This window comes from Furipterus horrens, unplaced genomic scaffold (assembly GCF_987537825.1).
Source record: "Furipterus horrens unplaced genomic scaffold, mFurHor1.1.pri manual_scaffold_1, whole genome shotgun sequence".
NCBI classification, from domain to species: Eukaryota; Metazoa; Chordata; class Mammalia; order Chiroptera; family Furipteridae; genus Furipterus; species Furipterus horrens.
Window position 1 is genome coordinate 149,775,399 of NW_028327171.1, and position 21,689 is coordinate 149,797,087.

A 21,689-nucleotide genomic window follows, 5' to 3' on the forward strand; every position below is an offset into this window, starting at 1 on the left:
GCAACTCCTGCGGCGCACCTGAACCCAAGCTGTATTGACTCCGTCTTTCCCTTGGACCCTTCAGCTGCGAAGAGAGGGGAGGTCTGCTGCATGGGCAACAGCAGACCCTTCATATCACCCTGCCCAGGCTCTGTAGCTTCAGCATCATCGCATGATGTCAATTCAACACGGGAGGAGACAGATACCATGTCACTCCCGAGTCGGACTGCACAGCCATTCTCGGCGGTGCAGATAGACTCTTAAGAAGCTACACCATCGTCTCTCGAGACGGACGGCTGCCGACGAGACACAGACAGGAGCTTCCATAGTTCAGTACATGATTTAAATGTTGACACTTCACTGTATCTCCTTTTTCTGTGCTCCATAGTACATTGTACATATTTTTATTATAACACTTCCCACAATATGTTATAATTATGTGAGTATATCTTCATCCTGGTAGACAGGATCTAGGTCTCCTTTATTTTATAGTCCTAGTAGCTCAGACAATGTCTCCTATGTGGTAGGTGCTCAATTTTTTGTTGCTGCTGCTGTTGTTAAATTAACTAATCTGTATCTCAGTCTTTGTGAAAGAGACATGCTTACCAAGTGAATTTTATTGATTTTTATTATTGTTCATTTTTTAAATTAACAAACTTTATTTTTACCAGTAGTTTTGGTTCACAGCAAAATTGAGTGGAAACTGCAGAGTCCCATTACCCCTGTCCCCACACATGCAAAATCTCCCTGCACAGCAATCATACATTTACTTCAATCAATTAACTTACATTGATACATCATTATCACCCAAAGTTCATAGTTTACATTAAGGCTTACTCTTGGCGCTGTACATTCTATGGGTTTTGGTTAATGTGCAATGATGTGTACCCACCGTTGTAGTATTGTACAGGATAGTTTCACTGCCCTAAAACCCTCCTAGGTCTACCTGTTCATTCTTAGTTCCTCCCAAATCTCTTTCTACTGTCTCTAAAATTTTGTCTTTTCCAGAATGTCATATAATAAGGATCATACAGCTTGTAGCCTTTTCATATTAGCTTCTTTCAATTAATAATATCCATTTACATTTCCTCTATGTCTCTTAATGGCTTGCTAACTTACTTCATTTTAGTGCTGAGTAATATTCCATTGTCCAAATGTACCACAGTTTATTTATCCATTCACTTAATGAAGGATATCTTGGTTGCTTCCAAGTTTTGGCAATTATGAATAAAGTTGCTACAAACATTTGTGTGCAAGTTTTTTTTTCCAATTTTTAAATTACAGTTGACATACAATACTATTTTAGTTTCAGATGTATGGTGATTAGACATTTATATACTTTACAAAGTAATCTCTCTGATAAATTTAGTACTGATATAACACTATGCATAGTTATTAGAACAATATTGACTTTATTCTCTATGCTGTACTTTACATTCCTGTAGCTATTATTGTAACTGGAAATTTATACTTCTTAATACCTTTCTGTGTGAAAAATTTTGAGTGGACATACGTTTTCAAGTATTTTGGGTAAATATCAAAGAACATGATTGCTCAGTCATATGGTAATAGTATGTTTAATTTTGTAAGAAACTGTCAAACTGTGTTCCAAAGTGGGTGCATTGTTTTACACAGTCATCAACAATATTATTTCTCATTCTCACCAGCATTTGGTGCTACCAGTGTTTTAGATTTGGGCCATTGTACTAGGCGTGTAATGGTATCTCAGTGTTGTTTTCATTTGCATTTCCATGATGACATATGATGTGAAACACATGTTCATTTCCTTACTTGCCTTCTGTATATCTTCCTTGATAAACTGTTCAGATCTTTTGTCCATTTTTTAAATTTAGTTGTCTGTTTTATTACTGCTGAGTTTAAAGAGTTGTGTGCGTATTTTGGATAATGGTATTTTATCAGATGCATCTTTTGCAAATATTTTCTCCCAGTGTGTGGCCTTTTTTCTCATTCTCTTGACAATGTCTTTCACAGAGCTTACGTTTTAAATTTTAATGTAACCCAGCTTCTCAGTTATTTCTTTCTTAGCTCATATCTCTAGTGTTTTATCTACAATATAATTGCCATACCCTAGGTCATCTAGATTTTCTCCTCAGTTATTTTCTAGGAGCTTTGTAGTTGTGTGTTTTACATGCAGGCTTATGATCCAATGATTTTGCAGTGTCCCACAAATTTTGATGAGATGTTTTCATTAAGTTAAAAATGTTTTTAAATGTTTAGAGATTTCTCCTTTGACCCATGTGTTATTTAGAAGTGCGGTGTTTCATCACCATGTATTCAGGGATTTTCTAGTGATCTTTCTGTTGTTGATTTCTAGTTTAACTATATTGTGGTTTGAGGGCAGACTTTGTATACATCCTATTCTAAATTTGTTAAGGTGTGCTTTACAGCACAGAATGTGATCCATGCTGGTGAATGATTCAAGTGAACTTTAGGAAAATGTGTATTCTATAGTCATTGTATGAGGCAGTCTAGAGCTGTCAATAGCATGAGAAAAATTTTCTCTGATGTTTACTGTGAGGGTCTGGTAGAGCTCTGGAAGTAAAACTCACAGAGTGTGAGATACCCCTTGAGTGAATCCCCCTGGAGGTTTTAACTCTTTGACTGGTTTATCACATGCCTTCAGAAATTCATCAACTACAGTTCAGGTTTCCCTGCCTTGGCCTTGGTTTCCATGGTGGTTCCTGTTTGTGGATTTCCACTATAGTAAGTTGTGATTCTCTGTATTCTCTTCTTCAGTCTCTCTAATCTTTAGGGCAGTGGTTTGCCCTGTGATATCACTTCTCTGATGGATTTAAGAAGAGTTGTTGATTTTTCAGTTTGTTCAACTTTTTACTTGTTAGGATGGAGTGGCAACTTTTAAGTTCTTTACATGCCAGGCTGGATCCTTGTTTGTTTATTATTGTTTATTTTCTAAGGCATGTGTAATCCCTGGTTTCAGCTCCTCTTGAGTTCCTTATTGTTGCTGTAGAATAATTGTTGAGGAGCTGTGAGCGAATTCATATGTATTCCTTTGCATCCACAGCTTTTCCTGAAGTTTATTTCTGTGTTTTTCATAACGTTAACCTAATCAATGCATTTTTAGATGATGGGCTTCCTTTATAATAGGCATTATCTTCTTGTAATAAAGAGGAGAGCAGATTTCGGACAAACTCCAAATTTGACCTTTTAAAGCCAAATTTAGAAAACGTACCAATTGTACATAATGTTTGCCACTTCTTTATTTTTACAAAGTCTGAAACTCACATTTCTTGATAATGTCATTGTTTTTCAGAAACTCAGGATACCACTTTTCTCTCTAAATTTGTAAGGTAGTTGGATTACCCCTAATAAAGTCAATCCTCTGATAGAGCACATTCCTTTCTGCCTTAAAACAAGGTCACCTGTTATAGCAAGGCATGCATAGGCTGTCAGGTTTCTGTGGGCACCTGTGGTTCCTGTTTTAGCCAGGAGCAGGAAGTTCAGCATGGAATTAATTCTCTGCATAAAAGTTCTTTAGAAGAGGACTCAGTAAAAACACTTTATAGCCATACCCTGTTAGAATACTTAGACATTTCTTTGTGTCTAGTTTCTATGCCCACATATCTAAATTTTCAAAAACAATTCTCCTGTATATTTTTGTCCTTAAAAAAAGTGTTGCATTAAATATGAATAAAATGATCTAATGTTTATCTTTGCATAGTTTAAATTTAAGATGTCAGGATAAAATATATTGATGTCTGAATTTTTCTTTAGAAAGAGAAAGTGGTAATGTTTTTTACATGGAATATGAGGAACATTGAGGTTGTAATTTTTCCTTTCTTTTCCTTCTCTTGCCTTCCATTCTCTCTGCCTCTCTCTCTCCTTCCCTTCTTCCTTCCTTTCATTTTCCCCATCAACAGTTACTTAAATATACACATAAGGCACCTAAAAATTGTGGGTCTTGTTATTTTATTTTTAAAATTGATTTTGTTGTAAAACAAGGAAAAATTAGGGGAGGTTTAAAATGCAGAGGCAATGAAAGACCAAGCAGGCAATAAATTCACTCAATAAGTTCTGGCTGGGTAGCTCAGTTGGTTCGAGCATTGTCCCAATATGCCAAGGTTGTGGGTTCCATCCCTAGTAGGGCACATAAAAGAATCAACCAACAAATGCATAACTAAGTGGAACAACAAATCTCTCTCTTTCTCTCTCCCCCTCTAAAATCAATTAAAATACTAAAAAATAATTCACTCAATAAACCAGGCAAGGATACCCTCTCTGGTTTCTTCTCTCCATGTCTTCTTCTAGAGTGGAATCTGAATTCTTTGGGACTCCAATGCAAAATTTTCCTTCTATGCAAATATTTCTGGTGCTTCCTGGGAAGACTTGAACCATAGTTCATTATGAAGCCTCAGTTAATTTTTACTGAGGTGAAAATCTGTGTTCTGGGAATAGCCCTACCAAATATCTGACTTAATTCTGGTTAGAGATGTTGTTCTTTAAATTTTCTTTTCATATACTCTTCATTTCTAATTGCAATAAAATATGATATTCATCAGCCACCAAAGATTTGCTGCATGATTCTTATTTGCAGGTCTCCCAGGTGATTTCTGACAAAGCACTGTAGATGAGACAAATAAGTAACTCAGTAGCATTGTATTTCATTACAACATTGTCAAGTAGAGAACGAGAGCTCCAGGAAGCCATTTCTAGCTTACTTCAGTATGCTAGAGGGAAAAGAAAGTAAGTAGGTCTCCAATTTCTGCTCCTTATCTGTTATTTTTCTCAAAAGGACAATGTGCCTTTTACATAAGAGCTTTTCTAGATTGTTCTTTTTTTGGAGCAGAAGTTGTACCTCTGTGTTCTACACAGTGTCTGGCTGCCTAGACTCTGGTGAAGATCCTTTTACCACTGCTCCTTATTTAGTGCTGTGTTGTTAGCTTTTCCACTCATCCCATATGACTCATGGGTGTGCTAGAGCCCTGTGCCTTTGTGGTATATTTGATTCATACTATGCAGGTTATGTAGGATGTTCTAAGTTCTCCTTGTCCTTTGAGTCTGAGACTTAATTTCCTTGCTTGATGAGCTTTTGGACCAAAACATTCAAAGGCACATGCTGATGCAGCTGCATTGATGAAATTGGTGATGTCCACCTTTATTCTAAGTATAAAAATTGACAAAGAAGAGTTGCTATAGAAATATAGAAATAAAAATGACAATTTAGCCTAGCACTGTGAGATCACACAGAAGAAAAATGTACTCAAGACTGAAAGTAACTAAAAAGAGGACAAAATAATAATAAAAAAGGCCTTATCTTGGCAAAATGTAATTTCTGGTGGTAAATCAATGACACCTCACAGACTTAATGAATGAGATACTTCAGAAAGCAATCAAATCCATTAGCGTTGTATGGTAAAATAAGGGAAGAAATCTAAGAAGATCCTGTATTAAAGTATAACTCCAAAAGATACCTTTCATGCACAGTTGGGGAACCAATTTACTATTTGTCGGGGCTTTGTGGAAATCCTGGATTGGGTATGAGGCGATATTCATTAGTGACTGGGAAAGTTTGGTCATCTGGTAAGAAAAGAGAGGGTAGAACTGTTTGAATTACCTTGCTTCAAGGGTTTTGCTTGATGAAAGAAGGAGAAAATTTTCCTTAAGGCTTTAGGGTAGGAGGTGGGAGGACAGTGCGGTATTACCTAGCTATGGTTCCCTTGTTGGCTTTAAGGACTTGAGTCTGAACCCTGTGGGGTGAGGAGCCAGAGTGGAAATTGAGGGGCTGTTTTCCCGAGGAATCTGAGATGCTCCCATTACTGCACTAGTGGGGAGCAGGCTGTGCACTGAGACTTAAGGGGCATCTTTGGTTTTTGTTCTAGATTTGGGAAATACAAGAGATCATTGCCTTGACCCTGACAGTGAGTATTGCAGCCAATACCCACCGGCCTGTGTTATCTAGGAAGCTTGCCTTAAACTGTTTGCCTTTGTTGGTGCGTAGGAAGATGCTAGAGGCAGAAGTCAAGGAATGACAAGGATTATACAGAATGATAAGAATGCACAGGCCAGCCAATTATTTCACCATAAGAATGCAAACATCCCAGGAATTCACAGTAACTCTGGGGCAGGTATTAGGCTTCTTCAAATTTGAGACATGAAACTTAGCATCTCCTTTTTTTTTTTTTTAAAGGTTTTAAGGTAACATGTTGGTCCCTGCTTCCCTCCCTCCTTTGCCTCCTCCATCCCCTTTTTTCTTCCCTCTACCTTTTTATCCTTCCATGATAGTAAAAATAAGGCAGGCTATAGTTATCTTCCTTTTATTACATCTTCAATTTATTTTTTGCTACATTTTTGTGTTATTGAATGGGCCTTGGGAATTGACTAGACATTGCCTGAGAACTCTTAGTGTCAGCTACATTCTTAAATTATCCATACTGGTCCTGGGCATATATTGATTTTTTGCATGTGTACTCATTTCCTGCATGCAATCCTTTATTTTTCTTTATACACTTACCTTCATCACTCTCAGCTCAAGTTGTATGGGAAAGGCTGACCATGACCTTAGCTTCATATGGTTCAGGATTTGCACATGAGGACCACCAAACCCTGTGTTTTTGTTGAAACTGTTGGAAAAGAGGTGTGCTCTCTCTGGCTGAAATTCCTAACCTGGTAGACTGGAGCTGGAGCTGCTGATGGCTAATTTTGCCAGCCTGAGAATGAAGCCAAGAAGAGGAGAGTGGATTCCAAGGGGAACAGGGCAAGATTTCTGACTATGCTGTTGAAACTTTGGATCTAGCCACGCCAGATGCATTTTCAGGTTAGTGAGTCAAAATGGACTCTTTCTGCCTAAGCAGTTTGAAATGGGTCTGTTACCTAAAGTTTCCAGAGCTCAGCCAAACCTGGCACCTAAGCCACACCTGCTGGTGCTGTGTTAGGAAGCTAATTAGTTGAAAGAGATGATGCCATGGGACTAATGCCCCTAAAGAAGGTATCCTAAGAGGAACCCGAGGACTAAAGTGATCTGGTCTTATTAGGGATAGGGTTTGGGGGATGTTAGGAAGTGCCAGTGTTCCTCTGGTCATTAGAACCAGCCTCCCACCCTCTGCTCTTGCCATGTCTATATATAAACTCCAGACAGGATTTGGTGATTTAACACTTTGAGCTTGGGAGAGGGTCATTTTGAGGTGTTTTAGCATGCCATGACTGTCTGTGCTAGTAGACATTAATAGGTGCTGTGCTAACACATACACTTGCCTGTGCTACACCTTCGCTCCTCCAGATTGTCTTATTGTTTATTTTCTGGCTAAAAAGTAGAAGGGGGAAGAACACTAGCTCTCATGACTGGAAAATGAAAGCCTTTCCACATTTTTAAAAATTTTTTTGCCTTTTCCAAGAGACTTAGTTTTAGAAGTGTGAAATTAACAGGTATGTGCCATTTTCCATTCTGTGTACCTTCTTCAAGGATATAGGCCAAACTGGAAAGTGTTTAGAGAAGGAAAATATAAATATATGCCTTAAAAAAGTAGTCTCACATAGAGAAGAGTTTTGAAAATTCAAATGTGTGACTCAACTCATTAAAGAGAAAGGCAAAACATGATTACTAGCTATAACCGATTAGAAAAGTTTGGCCTTTCAGTTTCAAGAAGCAACTTGTGGCCACAGTTGGGGAAAATTAGGTAGGAGTGTTATGTAAGATGGCTGGTTGTTCTGCCACCCAGTAATCACTGCAAAGCATTAGAAATTGGACCTTGAAAGTAAACCAATTAGAATTGTTGGCCTACTTTAGCCTTGTTCAATGCAGTCCTGTCAAGGGGACCAATATTGGGACTCAAATTTTTCCATGTAGAGGACAATCCTCCTTGCATTGTCACATCATTTCTTTAAATCCAGTAAAAGGTCTTTCATTTCCCCTTTAGTGTTTAGGTTTAAGGGACAAAATTTTAAAGATAATACTGTTGCAGATATGCAAACTCAGTCATTAAACAATGTTGAAGACTGAGTATGTCTCACTGTGGTTCCTATGGAACACTTATGTGTAACATGACAAGAGTCAATTTAAATTGTGTGTATATATAAAGTGTGTGCGTGTGTATTTTTATCAGCTGTCTAGAATTGGATTAATTATAATTCTTGGTTTTTGACACATTACTAGCCCACAAATGAACAATTTTTATTCATTTACTTGACTTTTGGAGGAATTGGACTGCATCTCCTCATAACTTCTGAAATTTTGCATAGTCATGCGATTTGCTTTGGCCAACAAAATGTGACCAGAAGTGGTGTATCATTTCTGGGCAGAAGCATTTAAGGAAGGATCCACATATCCTTCTCACTGCTCTGGTGATAATAAAGATTTTCACAGGCCTGGGTCCTTGAGTGGCTATGATGAACAGAGGCACACTCCCCGCCCCCCGCCCCCACTGTCCCCCCACCATTGACCTGCATTAGACATGGAAAATGGACAGGAAATACAGTAGTCCATCTCTATATCATGGTTCACTTATGTGGCCTCACTGTATCACAGGACTTTTAAAAATATTTTATTTCATTATTTATCGCGGAATTTTTGCTATATCGTGGGATTTTGTGGTACTGTATACGTATGTTAAAATTATGTAGGTTTAAGAGTGTAGAATATGTTTAAGAACATAAGTAGTGTTTATAAAAGTGTGGAAAAGGTTAATAAGGGAGTGGGAAAGGTTAATAAGGGACTGGGAACAGTTTATAAGTGTGTGCGAAGGGTTTATAAAGCCTTAAAATATATATAAATACTAAAATAAATGTAAGGTTCCTACTTCACGGATTTTCACCTATCACGGGGAGGGGGGGGGGGGCGTCTAGAACCTAATACCCGTGATAAGTGAGGGAATACTGTATACTTACATTGTGTCAGAGATATTTGGTTGTCAGGACAGCCAACCTAGTCTGTGCTGATTTATAAGCTATTGTTTCTCAGTGTCAAACCCACCCTTCTCTATCCTGTGTTTTTGGGGCTGGGACTTTGATAACCATGTTCCTACCTGACCAGCTGACTCCCTGTTATGGGGTGTTGAGAAGAGACTGGAAGAGGAGATAGGTGGAGGAACTTCTTTTTCCTGGTTTGCTCATTGTTCTTGTTAGTATTGCTTCAACAACAGCCTCACCCTAACAGCATCAGTTTATTCTGTTTTCCAGCTTCTTTGAGCACCTTCAGGACTAGCTTTATTGTGTTGCCTCAGAAGGACCAGCACAAGCTGGATAGGGCTCCCTCTTCAAACTCCATGAGGACCCTCTTCTGAGCTTCTAGGTTCTGATAATCCTGACCTTTTCTTTTTGTTCTTCCAGCCCTAAGGGTGGTAGCTGATTCCTGCAGTTAGCATATATGTGTTATCTTTATGTTCTTTGTTGCTTTTTAAGTCCTCAAATACTTATTTAACCAATTCCCTATATTAAATTTTCCCTGTAAGTGGTGTGGCTGCTGTTTTCCTGAATGGAACCTTGCTGATACACAGACTGATAGAGTTATAATATTTTTAATAATATAATAGACACTCATGAATTTGCTACCCAAAGCCAAAGCTAGGCCCTTGACAATAATATTTATCTAACCAAGTAATATCTAATCTAACCATATCTCTCTTCTGAATCCCATCTTGCAGCCTCTTCCCACAAATGGTATCAGTGGCCATGGTACTGTGCTCATTACTCCTTTTCTGTACCTTTTATGTACTTTTATTATTCTTAAACATATGCCTAATCCTAAAATTATAATTTGTAATTATAGTTGTTTTAGCTTAACAAAAGGGATATTATGAGGTATGTAATTCTTTGAGATTTACTAATTAACATTATTTTGCTAGTATTTACCCATGTTGCTGTTCATTGCTTTGTTTATTTGTTTTTTTATTGCTGTATAACATGCCATTGGGTAAATAGCCTGAACTATATAGTTTGAAGTAAATTAGGAAGAACAAATCTAGTTTTGATGGGATTTGAGAATGAAGATTTTATGTTGAAAAGTGGTCCTACTGGTCTCCCTAACATAGTTTTTGGACATGCACTCTGGACTCATAGATCAGATAGTGAGTAAAGAGAGAGTACACGTCTTAGTAAGCATTTACATTTGCTAACGTGCAGCACTCAGTCTCAGGATCCTTTTTCGTAAAACGTGAAATGTTTTTTCTTTCTTTTTTTGTCTTTATACAATTTAACTTTTTAATATAATTCATAACTAATCCCAGAGTAGAAAGAGAGTCAACATAGAGGCAAGATTACATGGGCTAAATAATTAGATGCCTTACTTTTTAAAAATTGTCCCTATGAATCAATGTTGTTTTTAAAGAAAAGCTATTTTCAGTGAAGTGTGATGGCATTTACTATGGACTAGAAATAGGTGATATTTAGGGAGAGCTGATAAACTGTGAAGTTCTGTAAGATACTGTTTATTATAATTAACAGCAATTAAAAAACAATTAACAAAATAATTGAAATGTGGTTCATCCTTAGAACAATTGAGAAGGCTTCAGTTTGTCTGAAGGCATTTGTGTTGCAGAGATTCCTTGCCAGAAACCGGCCATTGGATTCCAGTGTTTTACCTAATAAATATTGGATACTGAAAATAATAGAAAATAACTCATTCAACAGCCACTGGGAACTTGAGCCTGCTAAATGACTTACATGCACCACTTCATTTATCCATAGGAGAAAGCAGGTACTAACATCGTCTCCATTTTTATGGTGAGGAAATAAAAATCTAGAGAGTAAGCCACTAGTTCAAAGTCACAGAACTATTCAATGGTGAAGCTGGAATTTAAACCTAGGTCTGTCTAGATATGCAACCTGAGTTCCTAATCTTAATGTCAGCCAAACACAGCCTCTCTATTTGTGTTGTATTTGATCTTTCTGTTTGTAGTCATGTCAACTTCAAATTGTCTCTCTTAAATGCCAGAGAGGCAGGGAGTAGAGCTTATGTAGACAGAACCACAAAAATCAAAGCTGCCTGAATTTTAACTTTATTTCAGGATTCCATCATTTATTAATTTAAAAAATTATCCATTAAACATTTATCATGTGCCACAAACTGTGTAGCTATAAAGATAAGAAAGATGGTATCTGCCTTTAAGGAACAAATAGTGAAGTCAGACCTTTTTTTACTCTTAGGATCTTTCCTCAGTTGACCATGCACTTAATGTTGCTTTATCTTGAGTTAATGGGGAGAAACTGAAGAGTTTTATAAAGAGAATTAAAACAGTCAATGTTATATTTCTAGTTCTCCAGAGATAACTTATCTAACAGTTGTCTGGAGGACAGAAAGTTTGGAAAAGTAAAAAACTGAAGACAAGAGATCACTAAAAAGTTATTGACATTAAAGGTGTCTATTAAAAGATGTTGCAGATTTGTATTAGGATGGAGCCAAGAGGATAGGACTCATAAATGTTTTTAGGAGGTGGGGAGAGTGTAGTCAAGAATGGCTCTCTGGTTGCTGCCATGGATAAATCAATAAACAGTAGCATCAATTACTCAGATAGAGGATATAGAGAAAAAGAGAATATAGAATGAGAGAGAAGTTAATGAGCTGAGTTTGGTATATGTTGAATTTCAGGTACCTACAGTCCATCCAGATGAATGTGTCCATCAGGCAACTGGTTATATGGTCTGATAGATCTCTATATTATACTTACCTGTGTATTAAGTAGAAGTCTTTTCTGGAGATAAAAATTTGGAAGTCATCATCAGAACTTTAAAAACTTTTGAAGAAGATGTGATTGCAAAAGAGAGCATGTGTGAAATAATAAAGAAAAAAAAATTATATAGGTCTTTGCTTCCAGTTCCTGGCACAGAGCTCCTAAAATCCTTGTAAATTCCTAAGTGATAAGAGCACTAGGAACATCTTTTTTTTTTTTTTTCCTAGTGAGCTGACTCTGGGTGGGCTTCTGATGGCTCCTGGATGGAGCCCTACCCATCATCCTCCAAAAAAAGGGGAGGTACTGAAAAATAGAGTTAATAATTGATCATGCCTATGTGATGGAGTCTACATTGAATTCCAATAACATAGGGTTTAGAGAACTTCCAAGTTGGTGAACACATCTACCTACAGGGAGGGTGGCACCTCCCATCTCCACAAGGACAGAAGCTCCTGCATGGGGACCCTCCCAGACCTTACCCTGTGTATCTCTTCATCTGGATGTTCATCTGTATCCTTTGTTGTATTCTTTAATAACTGGTAAATGTAAGTAAGTGTTACACTAAGCTCTGTGAGCTGTTCTAGAAAATAATGGAATCAAAGCAGGGTAGGGACAGTCGTGGGAATCTGTGACGTGTAATCAAGTCAGAAGTTGTAGGTAACATGGGAACCTACTACTTGAGATTGATATCTGAACTGGGGGGAAGTCTCATGGGACTGAGCCATTAACCTGTGGGATCTGACACTGTGCCTCCAGAGAGATAGCATTAGAATTGAGTTACATTGTAGGACACTCAGCTCATGTCACAGAGTTGTTTGATATTGGGAGAAAACCCCACACATCTGGTGTGTCAGAAGTGTTGTGACTATTGTAGTCATGTGAGAGTCATAGAGAAACATGGAAGAAAAGAGTAAAGTTTTTCCTATAGTGTGTATAAAATGAGAAGTCCAGAAGTCCAAGGAAGAAACCTGGGGAAGAACCAAGATTCAAGGGTGAATTCCTTAACAATGGTTCAATAACTAATTCTTTATGTGTATCTAGCCAAAAGTTTATCTTGTCTTTTAAATTCTTTCCTAGATGTTTTCTTCATTTCTAGCATTTATAATTGATTTTAAAAAATCATATCAACCTGTTTTTGTTTCATAGCTACCTATTTTTGTTCCATAATCTAGTTTTGTAGTTGAAGGATTTTCCATCTTTTATTATTTCGAGGATATTAAGATGCTTGTTTAAAAAATCTTTTATATGATTTATTGTCTCCATTTTAGGAGGAATCAGTGATTTTTTAAAATAAGTTTGTGGAATTTTATTTAATGGGTTAGCTTTATCAGGTTTTGGATTTTGACTTTCAAGGTCATCTTAAGTGAGAGAGATTTTTTCCTATTTTCTGACACAATTCTTCTGTAGTCGGTGATTTAGCAGTTGCTTCCCTTTGGATTCACAGAGTTCCCAGTTTAAAACGATGTGTTAATATTGGCTTGGGGATATTGTACATCCAGTCCTGGAAGCCTTTGTTCTTCCTTGTGATCCAAGGCCTCAGAGATAGGAATAACCTTGCCCCAGCACATATTTTCAACACTGAGCCTGAATGTAGGCTCTGACATGTATGGAGTGCTTTTGTCTTTATTGTCCTGTAGCAGCTGACTTCCTGAGACCAACACTTGTTTATCCTGGAGCAAAGTATGCTTAGAGTTGCAACCCATTTTCATTATTATGGATTTCTTTTCTGTATCTGAACCACAGATATATTGATACTTTAAATTCTACCTATGTATTTTAAAGACACTTAAAAATTTTAAACTTTTTATTGTTAAGTGTTTGGAATGAAAGAGCAATGGGAATTTCCAAAGGAACTCATTCTACCAGCTTACTTTTGTTTTCAGGATAGAACAGGAGAAACGTGAGCATAAGTATATCATGATGGCTTTCTGACCAATGAAAGGCAAGTATGTAAGAGCATAGACATATTTGCTTCCAAGATGTGGAGATAGGGTAATTTTAATAGAAAATAACATAAACATTTTGTGTATGTGTTTATTCCCTACTCAGTTTTCTAAAAACTTGGTTGATAAACACAGTCTTGGTAGAAGAACTACCCTGGCTGGTTTGGCTCAGTGGATTGAGCGTCGGCCTGCGAGCTAAGTGTCGCCGGTTCGATCTTCCAGTCAGGGCACATGAGAGAAGGAAAACTCTGACTCCAAAAAACCTCCGCTGCCTTGCGGCATACCTCTTCAGGGGAAAGGCTAAGGGAGTAAACCCCGACAGAAAACCCGGAGCCGGAGTCCCTAAGGCAGTTTGACGTTGTAGTCAACACCGGCAACTCCTGCGGCGCACCTGAAGCCAAGCTGTATTGACTCCGTCTTTCCCTTGGACCCTTCAGCTGCGAAGAGAGGGGGGGTCTGCTGCATGGGCAACAGCAGACCCTCCATATCACCCTGCCCAGGCTCTGTAGCTTCAGCTTCACTGGAGAGGACACTCCAGTGTCATCACAAGATGTCGATTCAACACGGGAGGAGACAAATACCGTGTCACTCCCGAGTTGGACTGCACAGCCATTCTCGGCAGTGCAGATAGACTCTTAAGAAGCTACACCATCGTCTCTCGAGACGGACGGCTGCCGACAGTAGAACTATTCTGAGTAGTGGTGACCAAGAAATCTTGTGCTTATTTAAAACTTTTGTTTTCCCACTTCTCAAAGAATGACTGTTTTGGGAATATTGAGGCAACACAACAGTAATGATAATATTGTTGATATAGTTGTAGGGGGAGAGTGGAATTGGAGAAAAGGCAGAGAAAAGAGGAGGAATGATCATGGTTATAAGTCCATGCTTTTCATATCTGTAGTGAATTTTTTTTTCTTTTGGCATAATTTTCTCCCAACAGAATAATTACTTTGATACTCTTATTTCTTATATCAGAATGTATTTCTTCTGAATTTAAAAATATCTTTCCCTAAACTCCAATTTTTGGTATTGTGATATCCAAATCTAAATACAGTCTTAGTGAGGCATTCTAGTCCCCTTGACAATAACAAAATGCCTTTTCTATGCAGCTTAAAACTGTAGTGTTGTTTTCGTGAATGCTAAATTACATTTTAGTACTATTCTTAATGTATCTTTTAATAGGATTCAATTTTTCTTTAATATCAAAGTTAATGTAGTCATATTCATCTTTTATTTTTTAATTTATTGAAATATAACACACATATGGAAAAGTACATAAATCCTAAATTTGATAATTTTTTGAAATGAATAGTCGTGTAGCTACTACCCAGATCACAAAATAGAATATTATCAATACCTCAGAGATTCCCTCTTGTGCTCTCTTAGTTATTACCCCATTTCCCAAAAGGTGAGTAATATCTTGACTTCTGTAACCATCTATATGTTCTAACTGTTTTGAATTTTATTTAGGAGTCATACAATATGGACTCCCTTTTGTCTGGCTTCTTTCACCCAGCATTATGTTTGTAAAACTCTTTTTGTGTGTGTGTGTATGTTTTATTGATTATGCTGTTACAGTTGTCCCAATTTCTTTTCCCTTTGCTCTCCTCTGCCTAGCCCTCCTCTCCCCCCAGCAGTCCCACCCCCCTTAGTCCACATCCATTGGTTGTGCATATAATTCTTTGCCTTTATCCTTTCCTGGACTATTCTCAAAATCCCCCTGTCCATTCTGCACCCTCCTACTATGCTTCTTAATTCCTGCATCGTTTTCCTCCTCCCCTCTTCCCTCTCCCAGCTAATACCCTTCCACATTCTCCTCATACCTATGATTCTGTTTCCACTCTGGTTGTCTGCTTAGTTTGTTTTTGTCTTTATTTTTTAGATTATTTTGTTGATAGTTGTGATTTTATTGTCATTTTAATGTTTGTAGTTTTGATATTCTTTTTCTAAATAAGTCCCTTTAACATTCCATATAATAATGGCTTAGTAATGATGAACTCCTTTAGCTTTACCTTGTCTGGGAAGCTCTTTCTCTGCCCTTCCATCTTAAATGATAGCTTTGCTGGATGGAGTAATCTTGGTTGTAGGTCCTTGCTTTTCATCATTTTGAATATTTCCTGCCAGTCCCTTCTTGCCTGCAAAGTTTCTTTTGAGAAATCAGCTGATAGTCTTATAGGTACCCCTTTGTAAGTAATTCTTTTTACTTACTGTTTTTAAGATTCTCTCTTTATCCTTAACCTTTAGCATTTTAATTGTGATATGTCTTCGTGTGGTCCCTGGGTCTAGTTTGTTTGGGACTCTCTGTGCTTCCTGGACCTGTATGTCCATTTCCTTCCCCAAATTAGGGACATTATCCTTCATTATTTTTTCACATAATTTTTAAATTTCTTGCTCTTCTCCTTCTGGCACCTCTATGATTTAGATGTTGGCACATTTAAAGCTATCCCAGAGGTTTCTAAGCCTCTCTTCATTTAAAAAAAATTATTGTTTCCTCCTTCTGTACTGCTTGACTCTTTATTTCTTCCTTATGTTCCAATTTGTTGATTTGAACCCTGGTTTCCTTTTCTTCACCACTAGTTTTGTATGGATTGTCCTACATTTCACTTAGTATAGCCTTCATTTCTTCCTGCTCATGCTTAATCTTTTCTCTCAAGTCTGTGAGCATCTTTATCACCAGTGCTTTAAACTGTTTGTCTGTTAAGTTGGTTATCCCTTCATCTGTTAGGTTCGCTATGTCCTTGTCACTGAGTTCTCCCACTGGAACCTTGATTTTACCCCCTTTTGGGGCTGTACTTCTGTGTCTGCTCATCTTGACGCTTTCTGTTTTTGCCTCTGTGTCTTAGGTAGAGCTGTTGCAGCTGTTATATTGTAAGAGGTGGGGCCTTAGGTATTCATTAGTGCTGGTGACCCAGTTCACCATGTTGTGGTGCTATATGTGGGGGAAGGGTCTAAGAGGGAAAAATGCCACTTGCTCAGCACTCTCCCCTTTTCCAGGCACTTCTTCCATTTCCTGTACTAAATAAGCTGCCTCCTTTGAGAGACTGGCAGTTTATTTCTCCACCCCAACCCCCATTGGTTTTCTCAGTTGGAAGCAATGTGGCTCTATTTTCCCTGGTGCTGGAACCACAGCTGTGTTGTCTGGTCTGGAGCTGAGATTGGTCTGGTTTGGGGCTGGGATCATTTCCCAGGTTTAAAATGTATATCTGTACTTCTTGTCATGGATATAGTCACTGTGCCACCAGCCACACCCCCCAGCTGCCACTACCAAGCACTGCCCCCACCAAGCACCATCCCCACAGCTATTACCGCTGTACCTCGGTCTCTCTATCCTGGCTCTGCCCCTCCTACCTATCTGGCTGAATATTTCTTTGCTGAACTTCCCTGTAGTTTTGATTTTCTGAGTTTTTTTAGTTTTGAAGTGGTTGTAAATTCCTTCTTAATTGTGAGGGAGATGTGGTGTGTCTTATCTACACCTCCTCCTTGACTGGAAGTTTGTAAAACTCTTCTATGTTGTCATTGTGGCAGTAATTTGTTTTCATTACTATTTAATATTCTGTTGTGTGATATAACATGATTAACTTGTCTGATTTGTTTATTTATTATGAACGTTTGGGTAGTTTCCAATTTTCAGGCATAACAAATAGTGCCACTATAAACATTCATTCATATATATATATGAATGAATGTGTGTGTGTGTGTGTGTATATATATATATATATATATATATGGAATTACTAAGTCATAGGGAATGCTTAGGTTTAGTTGTTGTAGCTATTACTGAATGGTTTTCCAAAACAGTGGTACCATTTTTCATCATCACCATTCATATATGAGAGTTTCAGTTGCTTCTCATTCTTGCCAACACTTGGTATTATTAGTAATTTAATATTAGTCATTCTGGTGTTCTATAATGGAATCTCATTGTGGTTTTAATTTACATAGCCCTGAAAACTAATGAAGTTGGACAAATTTTCATGCTAATTTGCTGTTTGCAGAACCTCTTGTGCAGTGCCCACTATCCTGATCAGTTGTTTTTTTTTTTATTGATTTGTAGGAGTTCTTTTGAATTCATTATATGAATTGCTTGACATATATTGTAAATTTATCTTCTCTTTGTTGTATGAGTTTCTATTGCCATAGCAATGTGTTTGGATGCACAGAGTTTCACTATTTTAAGATAATTTAATAAACCATTTAAAAATTTTATATTTAGTGTTTTTTGTCTTATTTTTAAAATCTTTGCTTACCATAAGGTCTTAAGGATATTTTCTTTATTCATTTCCTAAAAGTAGTATTCCTTGGTGTTCTGCATTTATATCTATATTCTTTCTAGAATTGATATTTGTCAATGGACATATATGAAGTCAAGATTTGTTTAATTTTTATGCAGGTGTATATTTAACAGAGCACCATTTATTGGAAAAGCACTTCTTCGTACACCACAATGTATCTTTCATCATAAAGAAATGATCTCTTTCAAGACCACTTTCTGTTTTGTTGGTATATTTAGGTTCCAAATACAGTATCTTAATTCCTGGAGTTTTATACCTCAAGTCTTGATGACAGTATAGTAAGTTCTCCAGCTCTATATTTTTCACTATGAGAGAGAGAGAGATTGATTTGTTGTTACACGTATTTATGCATTCAGTGGTTGCTTCTTGTATGTGCCCTGACTGGGGATCAAACTCTCAACCTTGGCATATTGGAATGATGCTTCAACCAATGGGCCAGGGCCTTTACTACTCCCGAGGAAAGGATTTTACTTGGTTCTTTGAATTTTCATACAAACTTTTAGAATCAGCTTGTTTCCTGTCTCCTTCTTAACACCTTCTAGGATTTTGTTTGAGGATGCATTTTAATATATGTTTTCAGTATTGGAAAAACTGACATATAACAATATTGAGTCTTCAAATGTGAGAATATGGTATTTATCTTTATGATGTAGATCTTTAAAAATATCTGTTCACTTTTTCACACATTTAAGTCTTGAATATCTATTAATGGATTTATGCCTATGTATTAAATGCTTTAGGATATGTTATCTTAAAATTTTATTTTTAAATTGCTTCTTGTTAGTATGTAGAGGTACATTTATTCTTGCATGTTAATCTTATACAGATTCCTTGCTAAATTTTCTCAATTCTAACAGATGTCTGAACATTTTTTAGCTTTTCTATATAGTCATGTCATCTGTGAATGACAATTTTTCTTTCTTTTTCATTATTTATAACTTATGTATATTACAAATATAATGATATGTAAATGTATTTACATTTGTGTGTATATGTACAAATATATTCTAATTTTTTAGTTACAATATTTGCAATTTTAACAGAAGTGATGATAGAAGGTATCCTTTTCTTATTTCTGATCTCCAGAGTGGGGATTGAGAAAACTTTCAAATTTCAGCATAATCTTTCCAATTGGTTTCTTGTAAATATCCTTTATTGGATTAAGGGAATTTCTGTTTATTTCTAGTGTGCTAATATTTTTTAAAAATCAAAATGTGTGTTGAATTTTATCAAATACTTTTTCTTGAATATATTTTTATGGTTATATGATTTTCCTCCTTTGTTAAGGTAGTAAATAAACTGATTAAATTTGGATTGTTAAACCAATCCTATATTCCTCAAATAAATTCAAATTGGTTATTTTATTTTTTTAGGTACTACTAGGTTTGACTTACTAAAATTTTCTTTAAGATTTTAATGTCTAATTCATGAGAAAAGTTGGCTTATAAATTTCTTAAATTGCATTTATCTGGTTTTGGTATAGATATTATGCTGGCTTTATAAAATAAGTTGAATACTTCCTCTTTATCCATCTCTGATAGCGTTCATGTAACATTCATATCATATATTTTGTTTGTGGAGAAATTCACTAGTGAATCCATCTTGATCTGAAGTTGTTTTGTGGTGGTTGGATTATTTATTACAAATTTCATTTCTTTTCTAGTATAGTAACATTTTAGTTTTCAATTTCTTCCTGCGTTAGTTTTTATACATTTTACTTAAGAATTTATTTTATATACATTTTCAAATTTAGTGGCAAAATTATTTATAATATCTTCAATTTTATTTATTTATTTTTTCTTGCCAGATAAAAAATTTATTAAAAATATGAAAAATTTAAGCCAGGCTAATATGAAATATATCTATCCCCTCACTACACTGAGAACTTGAGAAATAAATGAGATAACCCAAACTCAAAAGCATGTGGATGAAAAATTAAAAAGCAAATATTCAGTCTTTCTTTTTTGAACAAATGAGCTCACCAGGGATCAGAAAAATTTTTTTAAAGCCCGAGAAAGGAAACTGCCTTAGGAAACCAACTGCTGTCCCTTTTCCCAACTTCCCAGGAAGACACACAGGAGTTACAGCATATCTGTAGAATGTACTCCAACAAGACAGCCTGCCTCCAGCACAAAGGAGTCCCTTCTCGCAGCGAGATTACAGGAAGCCACGTGAATTTTCTAGTGCTTTATCTCTTTTCCTGGATGAAGGATACATAACTGGAATCAAGGATGCTTCAATTCTTTGAGTACTAAATTGCAAAACCAGTGAACACCTAGATAACTGAGACCTGACCTTACAGGTGACTTATGCATCAGGGAAAACAGGATGTAAAAATCACAACCAGAGGCTAGAGACGAGTGGTAGAGATAACAAGACGTACGAGGTGACGGCTAACTGTCACACGTCGGGCACTATGCTTAACGCTTTATCAACATTTTCATGTAACCTGACAATTCCATTAAGTAGGGGCTCTTATGAACCCCCTTTACAAGTGAGGAAATGAGGCATAAAGAGGGTTACGCAACCTCCTTGAGGCCACATGGAGAGTAGTAGGCAGTAGGGCTGGTACTGGAGCATGTGCGTGCAGAGCCTGGCTCTTCTCCAGTTCCCAACACTGCTCTGTGGAGAAAGGCCTCCCTCCTCAGGAGCAGGATGCTGTCCGAGGAGCCAAAAGCTTACAGAAGTTTCTTCCCGGGGGTTACACCACTGCCAGCGGCGTCAAGAGCAGGCAAACTTGTTTCCTTCGTGCACCCATCCCAGACTCTTCACTTCAAAAGCAGCCTGGGTGGCTGAGATATGGAGACAGGTGACAGGCTGGCTGTAGACATAATGGAGGGTTCTGGCAGAGTCGACAGCCTTCAGCAGATACACCAGATCTTCAGCAGCAGCTACTGCCACAGGGCACCTTCCGGTGTCTGGAACTATTTCAAGGTAGTCAACCAATTTCTGAACTTCAAATTCTGCAGCTATTTGCCAATATCCCTCTTCACGGGGGTGTAACATTACAACGTCAAATGCAGAAGCTGTGGCAACAGTTGCATCCTCCTGGCTGAGGGCTAGCGCCTGTATCCATGCATTGTGCTCGAAGCAGTGAATAGGGTACTTTCCAGTTCTTAGATCCCAAATATTAAGAAATCCATCCTCATAAACCACCGCCTCCAGTGAGCCATTTATCCGCACAAAGGAGACAGATGGCTGCATTCCAGGCTCATCCTCCTCATACTCTTGAATCCAGGAAGAGGACCGTGTAGTCCCAGGTGCGGGTGTCTCCTGATGTATATCCAGCAATGACAAAGCCATCATGAGAGTGTACATAGCATAAAACTGCATCAGGAATATGCTCCAGTTCACTCACGGCACCCTTGTGATTCTTCAGTTGGTTCTTAACATGTGTTCCTTGGCTCGGCACTCTTGGAAGATGAGCTTCCAGCAAGAATAATCAGAGATGCTGCTCTTGGGTAGGTGCCCTTCCTGCTGGCACAGCCTGCACTTCATCTTCTGCAATCACCTTCCACGTCTTGCTCACCTGTGCACACCTTCCAGGTCTTTTCTGTCCAGATACTGAAATATATTGATTGCCAATTCGTACGGCAGTTGGATATCAAAGAAGGCACGCCGTCCATTTCATTCGTTCTAGAAGCCAGAAATCCAAAATCCATTTCACGGGGCTGAAAACCAAAGGTGTTGGCAGCATCCTGCTTCCCCCCGAGGCTCAAGAGGTGAATCTGTTTCCTCACCTTCTCCGATATCTGGCACTGCACTTCTCGGTCTGCGGCTCCTTTCTCCATCTGCAAAGCCAGCCTCTCACCTCAGCCATCACATTGCCTCCATCT

At 37.6% G+C, this 21,689-nt stretch overlaps 1 pseudogene; it reads right to left on the reverse strand.

Moving 5' to 3' along the window:
• Positions 1-20,574: 20,574 nt before the first annotated feature.
• Positions 20,575-21,480, reverse strand: LOC150022047 (F-box/WD repeat-containing protein 8 pseudogene; annotated as a pseudogene).
• Between the last annotated feature and the right edge of the window lie 209 nt (positions 21,481-21,689).